At 41.8% G+C, this 15171-nt stretch overlaps 1 protein-coding gene across 1 annotated transcript in view; it reads left to right on the top strand.

Annotated features, from left to right (window-relative positions):
• PACRG (parkin coregulated) overlaps positions 1-15171 on the top strand; it is a 583836-nt gene that overhangs the window by 119684 nt on the left and 448981 nt on the right. The window lies entirely within an intron of this gene.

Genomic DNA, 15171 nt, shown 5'->3' with positions numbered 1-15171 from the left:
CTGACATCTTGGCACTTGTGTTTCCAAGAGATAATATCATTTAACCAAAATGTCCTAGCAATAAATAACTAGGTTTTGGTGGGATTTGTAATTCCACAATAATCTTCCTTTACTGATTACTTCTTTATTTACTTTCTGAGCATTGTCCAATTCATTTCATTTGTCAGAGTTGGAAGTTCAGGGACAGAGCCGCATTGCAAAGGACAGCTCTTATGCGTTAATAATGACATATGTTTGTGCATACAGTATGTCATTATTATGGATGCGGGAGTCGGTGAATGAAGTTGGACCTTGGATGTTAGAGCTGCCGAAAATGTCTCCATCTTTAACCCTTTGAGTGCCAATATCTCCATGAGAGATGCGCAAAATATCCCCTCAAAATGCCAGTGTCCCTCACATTTTTTATATAAATTCAAATAAAAATGTGGTGTAAAAAAATTATATTCCCAATGCACAGTAAAGGTAAACATTACAGATCATTATGATGAATACAAATGTTTGCTTGACCTCTCTTTTGACAAATTCACTTGCCAGTCAAAGGGTTAAGCTAGAACTGATTATTTATTGGTATGCTCTATCATGCTAAAATTGTATGGCCTTGTAGGTAGTGTTCTTATAATGTATTATTTATGTAAATTTAGATGTTTCATATTCTAACTGGCCTTATAACTTTATTGTTGTGCTGCGGAATGCATTGAACTTTTCAAAGGGAGTTTTATAAATATTGTTAGTACAAACGCACATTAGGAACTAGTAATATTTACATAATCCACATCATAGTGAAGGGATATAATACTGTAGTATCATGTGATATCACACAGTTCAGGTGTACACTAAAACCTTATTAGGTGCATTCTTTATGCATTATTCTGTCTGCATTGGGTCATGAGTTATACATTGCTGGGCAGATAAAACAATTTCTCATTTCATGATGCAATATTTAAATCACCACATGATCTCTGCAGCTCACTGAGGTCTGACTAGAGGTCTTGTTTCATTTGTTCATTTCTTCAACCTCCCAGTGTTTTCTTGTTCTTTGAAATCTCTCCACCCTTACAAAATTCTTATACAAACAGACAACACCAGATTTTAGTAAGACATCACACATCATAAACACAGCATAAACTATTGAATTATTTTGCTAGGGTTCCATGCTGTTTATTTTCACATTCCTTTGGTTTGTGAATACTTAACATCAACTACAATTTATCATGTCAAAATAGAAGAAAATGACATTAGGTATTGTGATGTATTGGTATATTTTTTTTACATTAGTCTTTTTGGCGAACTGTATGCTATAAGTAGTTGTAAAATAGCGCTGGTCTGTTTATTATAGACTAAAAGCGCTAAATCAGAATATGAAATCAGAATACTTTTACAAGATTTAGGACTTTCATTCATTTATTAAAGCCCCCCTCCTCTGTGTTAGTCTATCACTTTGTATTATGGCAGGGATTGGGAACCTTTGGCCCTTCAGCTATTGTTGGACTATATATACCAGCATGCCCTGCTACAGTTTTTCTATTTGGCCATTCTAAAACTGCTGGGATGTGTAGTTTAACAGCTGGAGGGCGAAAGGTTCCCTATCCCTGCACTATGGAGAAGAAGCCTGCTTACCAATGGTAGCAGTGGCAGAGCATGGCCAATGCTAGTGTTTAGTGTTTTTCCTCTATATCTGCCTTTGTTCACTATTTTTTAAAATTAAAACCCACATCATTTTCCTCAATGCTTCTTCCCTGAATTATATTCTACAAATAGCTGAATAGAGGATTTAGAAAATATGGCAATATATTGGAAATGTATCTGTAAAATGGCAGAAAATAAGTTATGTTAGCAAATATAATTACCATACAGTATATACTCGAGTATAAGCCTACTTTTTCAGAACATTTTTTATGCTGAAAAAGCCCCCCCCCCCCCCCCCCCCCCCCCCCCCCCCTTGGCTTATACTCGAGTGAGGGTCCCACTTGAGTCAATACGTTTTCCCAGTTTTTTTGTTGTGAAATTAGGTGCCTAGGCTTATATTCGGGTCGACTTATACTCGAGTATATATGGTATTTAAAATAGACCAAATAATTTAGTGTCCGAGTTAAAAACTCCAAAACTCTTTAATAACTTTCAGTATGTTGTTGACACAGACAAAACTAGGATTTTCGCATACTTGCCAACTTTTCGAGAAGCGTCTCCGGGAGAAGGCCGGAGAGGACAGCCGGCTATTCAGGTCAGGGGGCGGGGACGGGGCTGATGACTGAAAGCGATTTGCATCATTTTAGTCCCTCCCCTTGCCGCGGACCCGTGAAAAAACGGTAATTAGTGCGGTAAGAAAGGGGGGTGCGGGGGCTGCCAGGCAAAAACGGGAGGATTGCCGACCTTCCCGGTGGGCCGGAAGGGGGACCCGATTTTTCCGGGTGGGTAGGCAAGCCTGGATTTTTGTCACCCAGGGCAAGGCAGCAATGTGTCTGCAGTAGCTTGCACTCTCTCATGTCTCTTCAGTAGTCTGTGTACCCCCTCTTCCTGTATCACTGCAGAGACCTGTGTTTCCCCATTATACAGTACCTCTGCAGCACCAGCCTGTGCTTGTGTTACCTCTCCCCCACCACCTACACTTACTTGTCAGCATGTCTGATGTCATGATGTCTCTTGTGTAGTACAAGTAAGGGAATTTTTTATTTTATTGTGCTGGTTGATCCTGGACCGTCTGTGCCTGCACCCTGCTCATTAATCCAGTCACTGGCCTACCCACTAAAGCCTACTCCCCTCCACGGCAATAACTTACACTGCAAAATCAGGTTAGGTTTGCTGTGTGAATGATTGCTGCTTTAAAAATAAGGCAATGCTTGTGCAAAGTCCTGCACAGGCAGAATTGTGTATTAAATTTAGACCCACTGCACACCTCCCACCTTTAGTGCAGTAAGAGAGGGATGCTGATGAGTGCCTCCGGCATGCACCCGACATTTCAGGGAGTGGTCTATACTCACTGAATAGACGCTGTGCACATGTGCATAGCATTTATTCTCCGCTGAGCTGAGCAGCAGCAGCAGGCAGGGGGACTCCTCCCAAATGCCCCCACCCCAAAGTGTGACACTGCTGCTGCAGGACACAGGATTATCCCCAAAAAAGGGATGGTCCTGGGAATAGCGGGACAGTTGGGAGGCATGCCCACTGTATTAGTTATATATATATATATATATATATATATATATATATATATATATATATATATATATATATATACTCCAAGATCATATTGGCCTTGGTTACTGAAGTGTTTGTAACAATTGCAATATATTGTAAGTTGATATGTTTATTTAAGTGCTGAGATAAATATTTGAATACTGTAAGGGGTAACTTTACTAACAATAGTGTTTGCCAAAGTTGCTATTCTCATGAGAGTTTAGTAAATCTCTGAGATTGAAAAAAATGGCTAATGTCAAACACAGGAGTGAAATTAGAATTTGAACTGTAAATCATGGATGAAAATACAAATATATTTCAATACATCATCTAAAAACTTGCAAGTACTATCCATAGAAAAGCAATACAACATGGAAAATTACAAATTGTGTTGTTAAACACAGTGCAAACTTGGACCAAAATAAACTTTAGAAATAACCATGTCTTTGAGCAGTGTGTTTTACTAAGCCTGCACATGTCCGTGTGAACTGTGCAGTGCCTCCTCGTGAAAAAGCATCAAAAGAGTTAAAAATAACAAATAAAACGGAGTGTGGTACGTGTGCACTTATAACTGTGTATCAGTATTACCTTCATTATACATTGTAAGCATGCAAGCAGGGTCCTCCTACCTCTATGTCTGTAATATCACCCAGGCTTGTTCTATCTCTGTTACTTCCAATTGGAAAGTACATCGGAATATGCTCCCCCAACACCACCCCCCCCCCCTTCCCTTCCTTCAATCTTCAAAGCATAACCAGCCCTGGGCTCCTTGAGTTGGAACTGGTTCAATAAAATACACAACACAAAATATGTAGGAGTCTTGGAGCTGGCCCTGGTTCTAAAAATACAAGGCACCAGCACCAGGCTCCAATAGCAGGGGGGACACCACAGCCAGGGTCACCTGGCCAAACTATTGATCCCCCAAGTGAGCCCAGGGGGCTAATATTTCTTTTACAGGTGTAATCTAGGTACCAGGGGAAGGCTTGCTCAGACCTGTATTCCTCCTGTAAGAGATCATTTTTAATATCTAATGCTCACTGAAAAGCTTTCAACCTGGCAACCATCAGCAAGGGGTGTGGGGTATAGCACTGGGATTGAGCCCAAACTTGGGACCCTTTTGTTGGGGTTGGGATTCAGGCCTTTTCCAGGAATACCTGGCCTGGGCTGACTTATTAGGGGGGATATTGCTTTGGTCAGGGTGAAAAGTAAATTGTGTAAAACCAGGACTGGTCCCAAGAGCCTGGTGCTTGTTCACCCTATGAATTAAGTCCCATGTATTTTTAAACCAGGGTCAGCTGAAAGAGCCTGGCTCTGCTTATGCTTGTGGTATCAGGAACCCATGCTTTTTTTTTCTTGAAAAACCCATGTACTGTATTCTTGTGAATCCAGTCATGTTTAATCTCAGGCCAAACACGATTCTTGTTAAATGTACCCCTAGGTATCTAAATAAGTCCAAGAGCATAGCATTGTGTCCCTCCTGAAGAGGGTCATGTTCTGAGGTATGAACCTGGCTTTATGTGGTTCATGGCTCTCTGCTAAATAGAGTGGTGGTAGTCCAGGAGCAAAGTCCCATCCAAAGTACTAATATAGTGATAGTAGGGGATTTAAAACAACTTTATTGAGTAGAAACCCCTTTTAAGTGTACTTTTTTGGTCTATTGAGAATGTGGGATAACATCAAATAAACCCTTTATACAGTACATTCTCTTTTCCAGAACATTTTTGTTCATTTCATAATACAGATGTTAAAAATAAATGCACATGGACTAAACATTTTATTTGAACCCAAAAAATATGGAATACAAATGCATTTTAAGGATGTAGAATGCGATGCAGATACAAAAAAAATCTAGCTAAAATACAGTACACAAGAACAGTATTATCTGAAGCACTTGTTAGCTTAACTGTATAGTAACACTCTTGCCAATTACATCTGCTTGACTTTAATCCTTTAGAGAATTATAAACAAATACTAATAGTCTCACCTGCTAGTTTTGTTTTGTCTTTTTGAGGCAACTAAGTAGAAAATTGTTTCAGGTAACAGCACGGTACTTCCAGAACAGCAAATATTGATGTTTTACGTGCTTTCTGCCGTGCTCAACCTGTCAGTTACTTTGTAGTCACACAGCTATAGTTGATTTTCAGTGTAGAGTACAGCTGCAAGTAAAAGTCATTTGAGAAACATAGACTTGCAATATATTTAGTAAAGGGAAATAGATTTATATATGTCCATGTATCAAGCCAATTCATATATAATTACCTACAAACTTTAACAGTTTCTGAAAAAAAAGTGTTTCCTGCAAAATTGTGTATCATTATGTGAGTATTTTGTATGACTATTCACTACCCCTTTTAGTGGTTTTGTATATTTTTATGAAATCTATATCATGCTCACATGAAAAAAAAAACTAAAAATAATGTTATATTATTATATAATGTATTTGCATTTATTAGTTTATACTTGCAATTTTTTTGTAATGATCCAGGGATTGAACCCTGCAGCCGTGACTGCTGTTTAGAACCCTACTCTACCTCTATTGTTATTCCCTAGGGGCAACCAGATCCTGTGGTGTTAAGATTCACCTATAACAGCTACGTTTGATGGGGCGAATTTGGTCCGCCCCAACTCTGATGCCGCCAGCTGTTACATGGTACAAGGATCCGGAATTCCCTGGGAGTAGGCAAGAGGAGAACCTAACTAAAAGCTACATAGGAAAGGGGAGGAAACCAAATAACAATCAAGCTTGTTGCAAACAACAGAAAATGCAGTGACCTCATTGCAAACTCCTGAAAATACAGTGGCCTTGCCGCAATCGCTTGATAAACCTGTGACCTCATCGTAAACATGAGAATGAGTGCTGTCAATCTCAGGGGATGTAAACCTCACAGTACACAAAATAAATACACCATGCCAATACACAATAATAAGAATAACACCACACAAAAAGGGACAGCGACAACCTGCAGAACACGGGTAACTCACAGACTCCAGAATAAGTCGGTGGCAGAAGTCGCCCGCAGGTGGCAGAGGTGATGAATGGTGTGGAAAGGCAATGACCGGCAGGCAACAGCTCTAGAGTAACAACCCAGTAGCTATGAACAGCCACTATCACCAGGGCCTGTCAGGCCTGGCTTCCTTAAAAGTAAGCCCTGGCAAATGGAAAGGAGCCCGGCAGACCAGCCTCCCATACCCTAATTAAAGCATATGATGCTGGGCACGCATACAGAGGTGTCCTGGCTTCTTTTTAACAGCCAGGACTCAAAGCCATGCCACAAATGGGACTCGTAGCACTGTCCTTCTGATTGAGGCTGCAGCTGCTCCTGATTGCTCCTGCCTGATCTCCCATGACCCACCACTGCCAGCAGGTACTGGACACTGGGGAACACCTAAGGTTGCCAGACCTGCACCGGTCCATGCACTACAGGTCCTTGCATGCTAATAGAACCCCCCTTGTGAAGGGGTTGAAGAACCCCTATATCCATGCTTATGTGGGAACTGTTTGGAAAAAAAAAAGCTTTCTTAAGCCTGGGTGCATGTTAGTCTTCGTCTTTCACCCAAGACCTCTCTTCCAGCCCATAACCTTTCTAATGAACCAGAAATCGGAGCTGGCCTCGAGAGAACTTGTAATCCAGCACTCTCTCCACATGGAATTCCTGCTGCCATGAACCCAAACTGGTGTTCTTCCTCCAAGGAAATCTTTTGGAGGAGACAAAGGGTTTAAAAACTGAGCAATGAAAGGTATTGGCAATCTTCAGAGATCTGGGCAAGTCCAGATGAAAAACAACACGATTAACCTGCTTAGTAATCTTGTATGGTTTAATAAATCTTGGCTCTAACCTGTCCAAAGGTTGTAGCAACATAATCTTGCAGGTAGACAACCAAACTTTGTCCGCAACCTTGAAGGAACAAGGACGTCTAGACCTGTCCTCAATTTTTTTTTCCGTAAAGGCTGGTTTTTCCAAAGTTAACTGCATCTCACTCCATATCGCCCTAAGAAGAGTGGTCAGGGGTAATAAGGATGGAGGAGCATTAGGATCCAATGCGTTGGACCATGGGTGACAGGAGAAACCTTAGTTGCAGAATGACACACGTCTTTTTGCGCAAATGTTGCTAAAGGGAGACGTTCCAACCAGTTATCCTGGAGTTTAGATGTGTAACAATGCAGATATTGCTTAACAAATAGGTGTCTCTCCATTTGACTGAGGATGATACCCGACGTAACACTGAGTTTTATCTCCAAAGACTTGCAAAATACCCTCCAGAACTATTACTCCACAATAAAGTCCATGGAGATGTGGGACCATGGTCTAACAGGAGTTTCTAATGGATTTAGTTGGCGCACTGGCACGGCACAATCTGGACATGATAAAACAAACTCTTTAACATTTTTCGAAATGCCGGGCAACCAAACAGATTGAGATTAGAGTTTTAAAGTTTTTGAGATTCCTGGGTAAAGTTACTTTTATAAAACTGAGTCAAGATATCCTGTCTCAAACAAGTGAGAACAAAGAGACAATTTGCAGGAGTCTCATCAGGAGCATCTGCCAATCTTGCATGAGACTGGCTCAACTAAATATTAGCGGAATTATAGGGCTTACCAGAGAGACAAAAGCATCAGCTTGTATATTCTTTGCCCCTGGTCTATATGTGATCACAAAATTGAACCGCCTAAAGAACAATGGCCATTTAGAGCAGGCATTCCCAACCTCGGTCCTCAAGGCACACCAACAGTGCAGGTTTTGTAAATATCCAGGCTTGAGCACAGGTGACTTAATTAGTATCTGAGGGATTCTGATTAAACCATCTGTGCTGAAGCCTGGATATCACTAAAACCTGCACTGTTGGTGTGCCTTGAGGACCGTGGTTGGGAATGCCTGATTTAGGGGGATCAGCTCCATTTTTGGTGAGCATCACAATGCGTGCCACCAACCCGCAAAAGAGTGAATAAAACACCGGTAGTAGTTGGCAAAGCCTAAGAATCTCTGGAGTGCTTTGAGATTCCCAAGTCGCTCCCATTCCAGAAAAGCTCCAAGATTCTTGGGGTACATTGAAAACCCCTTGGGAGAAATAATATATCCCAAAAATGCTACCTTAGATACTTGAAATTCACACTTCTCCATTTTAGCATAGAGCTGGTTCTCACGCAATTGTTGTAAGACCTGGCAAACAAATACACTATTACAAATGTTTCCCAAAAATTATGAAGCACATCGTTGATAAAATCCTGGACCTGGTCCAGCGTGCTGTAGCCGCTCCAGATTGCTCCTGCCCGCTCTCCCAGGACACACCACCGCCAGGAGGTACCGGACATTGGGGGAACCCCTGAGGTTGCCGGACCCGAGGTTGCACCCCCGGGTTCCCAGGTCCTAACATTTTAATACAACATATATTGTTTTTATTATCTTTATATCTACCATAGTACATATTATCCATGACTATCCAACCAACCCCACCCCCCCCACACACACACATTTCCTCTCATAATTTACCACTACAGAAAATGTCATAATGTGAACATGTTACCAGTTGACCAGTTGAACGTGTAAGCCAGTTAAAGAAACACTGTCCATCGACTAAGTTATTAGTGGTATTAACTAATACCAGTGCTTAGTTGGTAGTAACTGATTTGCTATAGGAAACCATATGAACATTAGTGTTATATCTTGATGTGATAATGCATTGTGTCTCAGTCTTTAGTTTTTTTCTTCATTTATCTAATTAAATAAAATATGCCTGCACCATTTAATCTTATTAATTGGGTGAAAGTTCCTCCACATTTCATGCTAACTTAAAAGCACTGAAGCAAGTACTCTGCTCTACATGCTGATTTATGGCAGATTGCATCATCTAACATTTATTACAGTAACCACTTAATAGAATACATTGCTGAGATGCTTAAAACTGTAGCCAGGCAGAAAGATTAAAAGCAAAGCACAACATCATGCAGGATCAGTGCCGTATTAACCCATGGCCAGGCCCCCTCCAACACTTCAGTCTCAACCAGCTACAGCTGACATTTGGGAAGCAGAGCTTATACTGTACCATAATTTCAGTGTTCACACGGACTTCTATCGCACAGCACAAACATGCTTCTTCCTTTTCTTTTCTCATTTGATATAACACTTGTGTACTATTGGTCATGTACTCTCTAATGGTTAGCCAAAACAATGTGGTGGCTGGCCACACCCCCTTTGTGGACTGGACACATCCCTAAACATGGGACCCTGCTGCCTTCCCCCAGTGGGCCCTCCAATCCCCAGTCTTACACTGCTGTCAGTATTTCTCACCACATTGAATGTCTATAGCAGGGGTGTCCAAACTTTTTGCGATGAGGGTCAGATTTGGTGAAGTGTAAATGTGTGGGGCCGACCATTAAGCCTGACATTCTTTGAATTATTAATCACATCAGAATGCCCCCGTTCACTGTATGTCCCCCAGCCTGCCCCTCCTTCACTGTATGTCCCCCATTCACTGTATGTTCCCCACTGTACACCCATTCACTCTGTCCCCCAGCCTGCCCCCTTCTCTTAATGTCCATCAGTGCCTCCATTAATTTTATGTCCCCAAGCCTGACCCTCCTTCACTGTATGACTCCCATTCACTGTATGACCCCCATTCACTATGTACCCCACTCTGCTCCCATTCACTGTATGTTCCCCAGGGACAGGAGATGCTTGGGCTCCTGCTGCTTCCCTTCTCCACTCTGCATGTTACGGGAGCAAGCTTCCCCCTTGCTGCCCCCCCTCCCTAAACACTGCTGTCACTGACTTTGGACAGGCCTGGTCTATAGCATCATGCTGGACGAAGAGAATGCAAACGTTCTCATTAAGCCGACATCAACATGGTTCCTGAGTCATGGTGATTTTTTTTTTTTTTTTTTAGAGATTCTCCTTATAAGTAGCAATGTTTGGTTTATGGCTGCCTACGTTAATTTGCCAATAGTAGAATCCTTTTAAGAGTATGTATGTCTATTTTGATGTTAGAAGAGTGTGGGTTCATCTATTAAGAATATGTAGAATTTTGCAAAATGAAAAAAAAAAAAAATGTTTAAAGGCAGCAAATTGGATTATCAAAATATAAAGGAAAAACAAACAGTGCTACCAAAATCACTTCAGCTTTTATAAGTGGCCTCTCTGCTCTACTCTAAAATATTACAACAGCTTTTTATCATTGTGCAATTGTTTAACTAAGCATTAACTCTATAATAAGAAGTTCTGCTTTTTAAAAAATTCAAAACCTTTAAATTGATAGCTGATTTATTTCACTTCCTCTTGTGTCTTAATCTATCAAAACAGAGAGAACTATAATGAGATTTGACATGGCTCTCTTTTGCATTACCAAAGTAGTTTTTACAAGCTGTAATTGTACTCGGTTCAGTTAAATATACACGTTATACTGCAGCTCTTTGAGTTTTTGTTGTCATTATTGAACCAAAAGGCAGCAGTCTGCGATTTGCCAATATGGGAGTTACTTCGTTCAGATAGCACTAAATTAGTTCCTAACAAAGTTTACAATATGAAATCAATAATTTCATTACATTTTTTTATTCTTGCATTGTTCAGGATGCATTCATATGAGGTTGGATCACAGTTGACAGTAATGCTAAAAAGCTACATGTATTATTTTATGCTAGCTCCCCTGGGTAAAAAGGCCACACTTAAAATAATTGGAAACGTGAAAGATTTCTGGTATTGAAATTTGACATTGAATCAGTACATTGTTACAATTCTGGATCATTTTTAACCTGAAGAATAATACCCTGGGATATAGGAGGAATACGTATAGAGGGCTTTTTTCCCCAGGGATATAGGAGGAATACATTCATTAGGTCGACAAGCATTGGGTCAACACCATTTGGTCGATATGCAGAAAGGTCCACATGGGTCTAGGTCAACAGGTCATCAGGTCGACATGGGCAAGGTCGACAGTCAAAAGGTCGACATGGGGGTACGGTGCTACGTTTAAGTAGCCATGTAGACCCTTTGACTGTCAACCTTGCCCCTGTCGACCAAAGGCTTGTGTCGACCTAATGACCTGTCGACCTAGACCCATGTCGACCTAATGCTTGTGCTGACCTAATGACCTTTCGACCTAGACCCAATGATCCATACCCGATATATGGTTATCACTTCAATGTAAAACACTTACATACTACTGTATGTAATATAAGCCATGTATAGCAGGCACAAAATCGTGTACCTTGAAATACTAGAAACAAGGGTACTTGTTTCCTAGCACGGTGCCCATCGGGTCCCATCGCATACCTTAACTTAAGGTATGTGATGGGACCCGACGGACCCGATTTTCTGGCTTTTTGTTTAGGTTTCCCGACAAATGTAAAATCGGGTCCATCGCATGCCATTATAATGGCATGCGATGCGACCGACGCGATCGACCCAATTTTAAATTGTAAGCATTGTATGTAATGTTAAATTCCCATGTAAAATCGGGTCCATTGTATGCCATTATAATGGCATACAATGCGACCAATGCGATGGACCCGATTTTACTTAGGAACCAATGTTAAATGGCCCCCCATACCCAATTTTTGATTGTATACCCACCCTGATGGGTAATTTCTATGTCAAATGCCCCCCATTGTTAACGCCACCCCACGATGAACGCCAACCTGAAGCGTGGCGAGCACAGTGAGCCCGCAAGGGGCGGCGGTACGCGTCCTCCGACCTTTTCATACCCCCACTATCTACGTCGGCGCGGTGTTGATTTTATATAGTGTGGCGAGCGCAGCGAGCCACCGAGCCTGAAGCGTGGCGAGCGGCCGCGTAATACGTCTGAAGTAATGCGTGTCCCATCGCAGGGCTCGCTGCGCCCGCCACGCTTCGGGCTCAGTGGCTCGCTGCGCTCGCCACACTATATAAAATCAACTCCACGCTGAAGTGGATAGTGGGGGTATGAAAAGGTAGGCGGACGCGTACCGCCGCCGCTCGCCACGATTCGGGTTCACGTTGATCGTGCCATGGCGTTAACAATGGGGGTCATACAATGAAAAATGGGACCATTTAACATTGGTTCCAATGTAAAAAACTAGGTCAATTGCATCGCATGCAATTTGGTTGCATGCGATGCGATTTACCCGATTTTTGCAACCCGATTGCATAGAATTAAAATCAGTGGCGCCGTGCTAGGAAACAAGTACCGAAACAAGTAATTTGCATATATCCAGCGCAAGATATATCAAACGATGCTTTTATAAACAACACACAATTTATTTTATATGCATGTAATATGACATCAAATAATATAAAACAATATAATTAAAAACAGTAAAAATTACTTGGGACAGAATACACAGTGATAGGCACATCTATGGATGAAATGCCAAAATAAAGTGAATACCTCAACCTGGTTTGCTGCTGCGGCGTGTTTTGCCACTAAAGCAAAAGTATTTGAGGTCCGAACAATTAAGCTCGGTACCACTGTAATAGGCTTTCTGAATTGAAGTCCAGGGTGTCTGTGTTCAAAAGTGACTGGTGCATAGAAAGTGCTTGTAGGTGCATCCAGAAAGTGCTTGCTTCAGTGCATCATATTGTCCCTAGGTTGGATCACATGGGATGCCAGTGGTTAAAACACTGATGCTGATACAGAGAATCCAGGCAGGGGTGACATAAGCAAGTGGACCCTCTCCGCCTACCTCCTTACCCTCCTTAGTAGAGCCTAACCCTAAACAGCATACTTTGCCATTAAAACCTAACCCCCTGCAGCCTAATCCTAACGCTCCCTTGTAAGTGTCTAAACCTACACACCCAGGGTTTACCCCTTGCATCATGTCTATGCCTAAATCCCCCACTAGTGCCTAAACCTAATTCCCACGTTCAAGGGGTGACCATAAAGCACCCTGGCATCCTTATGTTTGGTATGCTGGCTGTCAGAATTTGGCATCCTGTTCCATTTAAAAATGCCAGTGTTCTGGCATCCTGTTGCATTTCTGGCATCAGGATTCTGGCAGTCGGCATCCTGACCGCCAGTAATATAAGTACATCCCTGATGAACCTGTCCCTTATGCTGGGTACACCCCTATGCCATCTTCATGGTGTCCCAATCACATGATAATGAGTGATTGGGCAGACCATTGTATAGGTGTGTATGTGGGAGGGTTAGCTTCAAAAGCTCCTGCAATGGTTTGGATTGGGGGGCTGCTTCTTTAATGCAGTTAAATATTTAAACTGACAACCTCCTGATCCCATAGAAGAATGCATATACTAAGCTTATATCTAAATCAGTGTGAATGGGAATCACAGAAAGTCAAGCTGGATACACACTACTTGGCTGAGTGGGATCAGCTGAGTGCCTTATACTGTACGTGAGCCCAAAACATCCAGTTTATGCAGGAATGTTTCATTCCTTACACTTTTGATGTACAGTATATACTGTAAGCATTTCCATATGTTAGTGCGATAACAGGCTATTTTTATGTGATTTCTACCAGCAGCAATTAAAACAGATATGGGTCATTGGGTCGACCAAATTAAGGTCGACATACATTGGGTTGACCACTGAAGGTCGACAGGCCTTAGGTTGACACATGAAAAAGGTTGACGGGTCAAAAAGTCGACACAAGCATTAGGTCGACATTGGGAAGGTCGTCAGTCAAAAGGTCGACATGGGTTTTTTCACATTGTTTGTCAAGTATGTTGACACAGTCCCTTCTGCTTCAGTCATGGTGCCTTGTTACGCTCCGCACACTCTTCCATTCTCCCTCCATGCCATAGTGGATGTTAGGGCATGAAATACTGTCCGTCGGCACATGTCGGCTCAAAATAAGTGAGAAAAACAAATGTCTACCTTCCCAATGTCGACCTAATGTGGGTGTTGATCTTTTGCCCATGTCTACCTTAGGCATGTTGATATTTTGTTTATCATTGACAGAATTTATTTTATAAATAGGTTCATATCAAGTGGTTGTTTTGGAACCTCCTTGTGAAATAATTTAACGATGATTAACAGTTTTGTTTTTAGAATTTGTTTGTTAGATCTTTTGTGTTTGTTACAAAGTATATGCATGTCTATAGGTTGGATTGAAGCCAATGTTGTCATTAATTAAATATTTTTTCACAATGAAAGGACCTGAGTTGTCCTTAACCACTTTAATGGCTGTATTGTTAATTTTTTCAAAAAGTAATCAAAATGTGTTTTCATATAATTAAGTTAAGAATGACTTTAATGTATTTAAATATTATAGTGGAGAAAAATATGCCATGGGGTATACCCCTACTGTCTCATATATTCCCACTATATAATACCCCCCCCCCCCCCCCGCACACACCCCCAGTAGAAATAGATCCCCATGGGCATTACCCCATATCACCTAATGGTAACGGATTCCAAGTGACATATAGCCAGGGGTTAAAGTGAGGGGGAACGGGGTGGACTGAGTTCCACCACCTAATGGTGAGGTGGAACATTTTAACTTCCACACTGGCCATGCACAGTAATTCTTACAGAAAACCATTCTAGTTTGCAAGGGGATGCCAAAAACCCTACAACTAGTCCTATCTCTGCCTAATTGGGGTAGGGGATGGTGGGTAATTAGGTGGCATAGAGATATGAGTTCCCCCACCTCTGCATGATCACTTTAAGCCCTGCATCAACTCACCATTGTCCCTGATTCCTCATTGTAGGACTATCCCTATGTGTCATCCCTTCCATCCCTTAGGACCAATGCATCTTTGTGGGGCATTACTTACCCCCAAAACTCACCAGTATCTTTAGATTCCTCATCAGTTGCATTATCCACTTCCCCAGTGGCATTACCCATCTTTTCATGATCATCAGTCCCCAATGGCACCGAGAGGTGAAGCAGTGGGTACTACATGCAACTAGGTCGACATGGTTCTAGGTCGACATGGTTGAAGGTCAACAGTTGTCTCAGTCGACAGGTGTCTCAGTCGACGTGGGAGAAGGTCAACATGGGTTTAGGTCGACATGGGTTAGGTCGTCAGGTTGCGAGGCCGACATGTGTTTTTTCACAGTTTTCCC

The sequence above is a fragment of the Crinia signifera genome, chromosome 3 (assembly GCF_055691185.1).
Source record: "Crinia signifera chromosome 3, ASM5569118v1, whole genome shotgun sequence".
NCBI lineage: Eukaryota > Metazoa > Chordata > Amphibia > Anura > Myobatrachidae > Crinia > Crinia signifera.
Note: the sequence above shows the minus strand (reverse complement) of the source record. Positions and strands in the feature narration are given on the sequence as shown.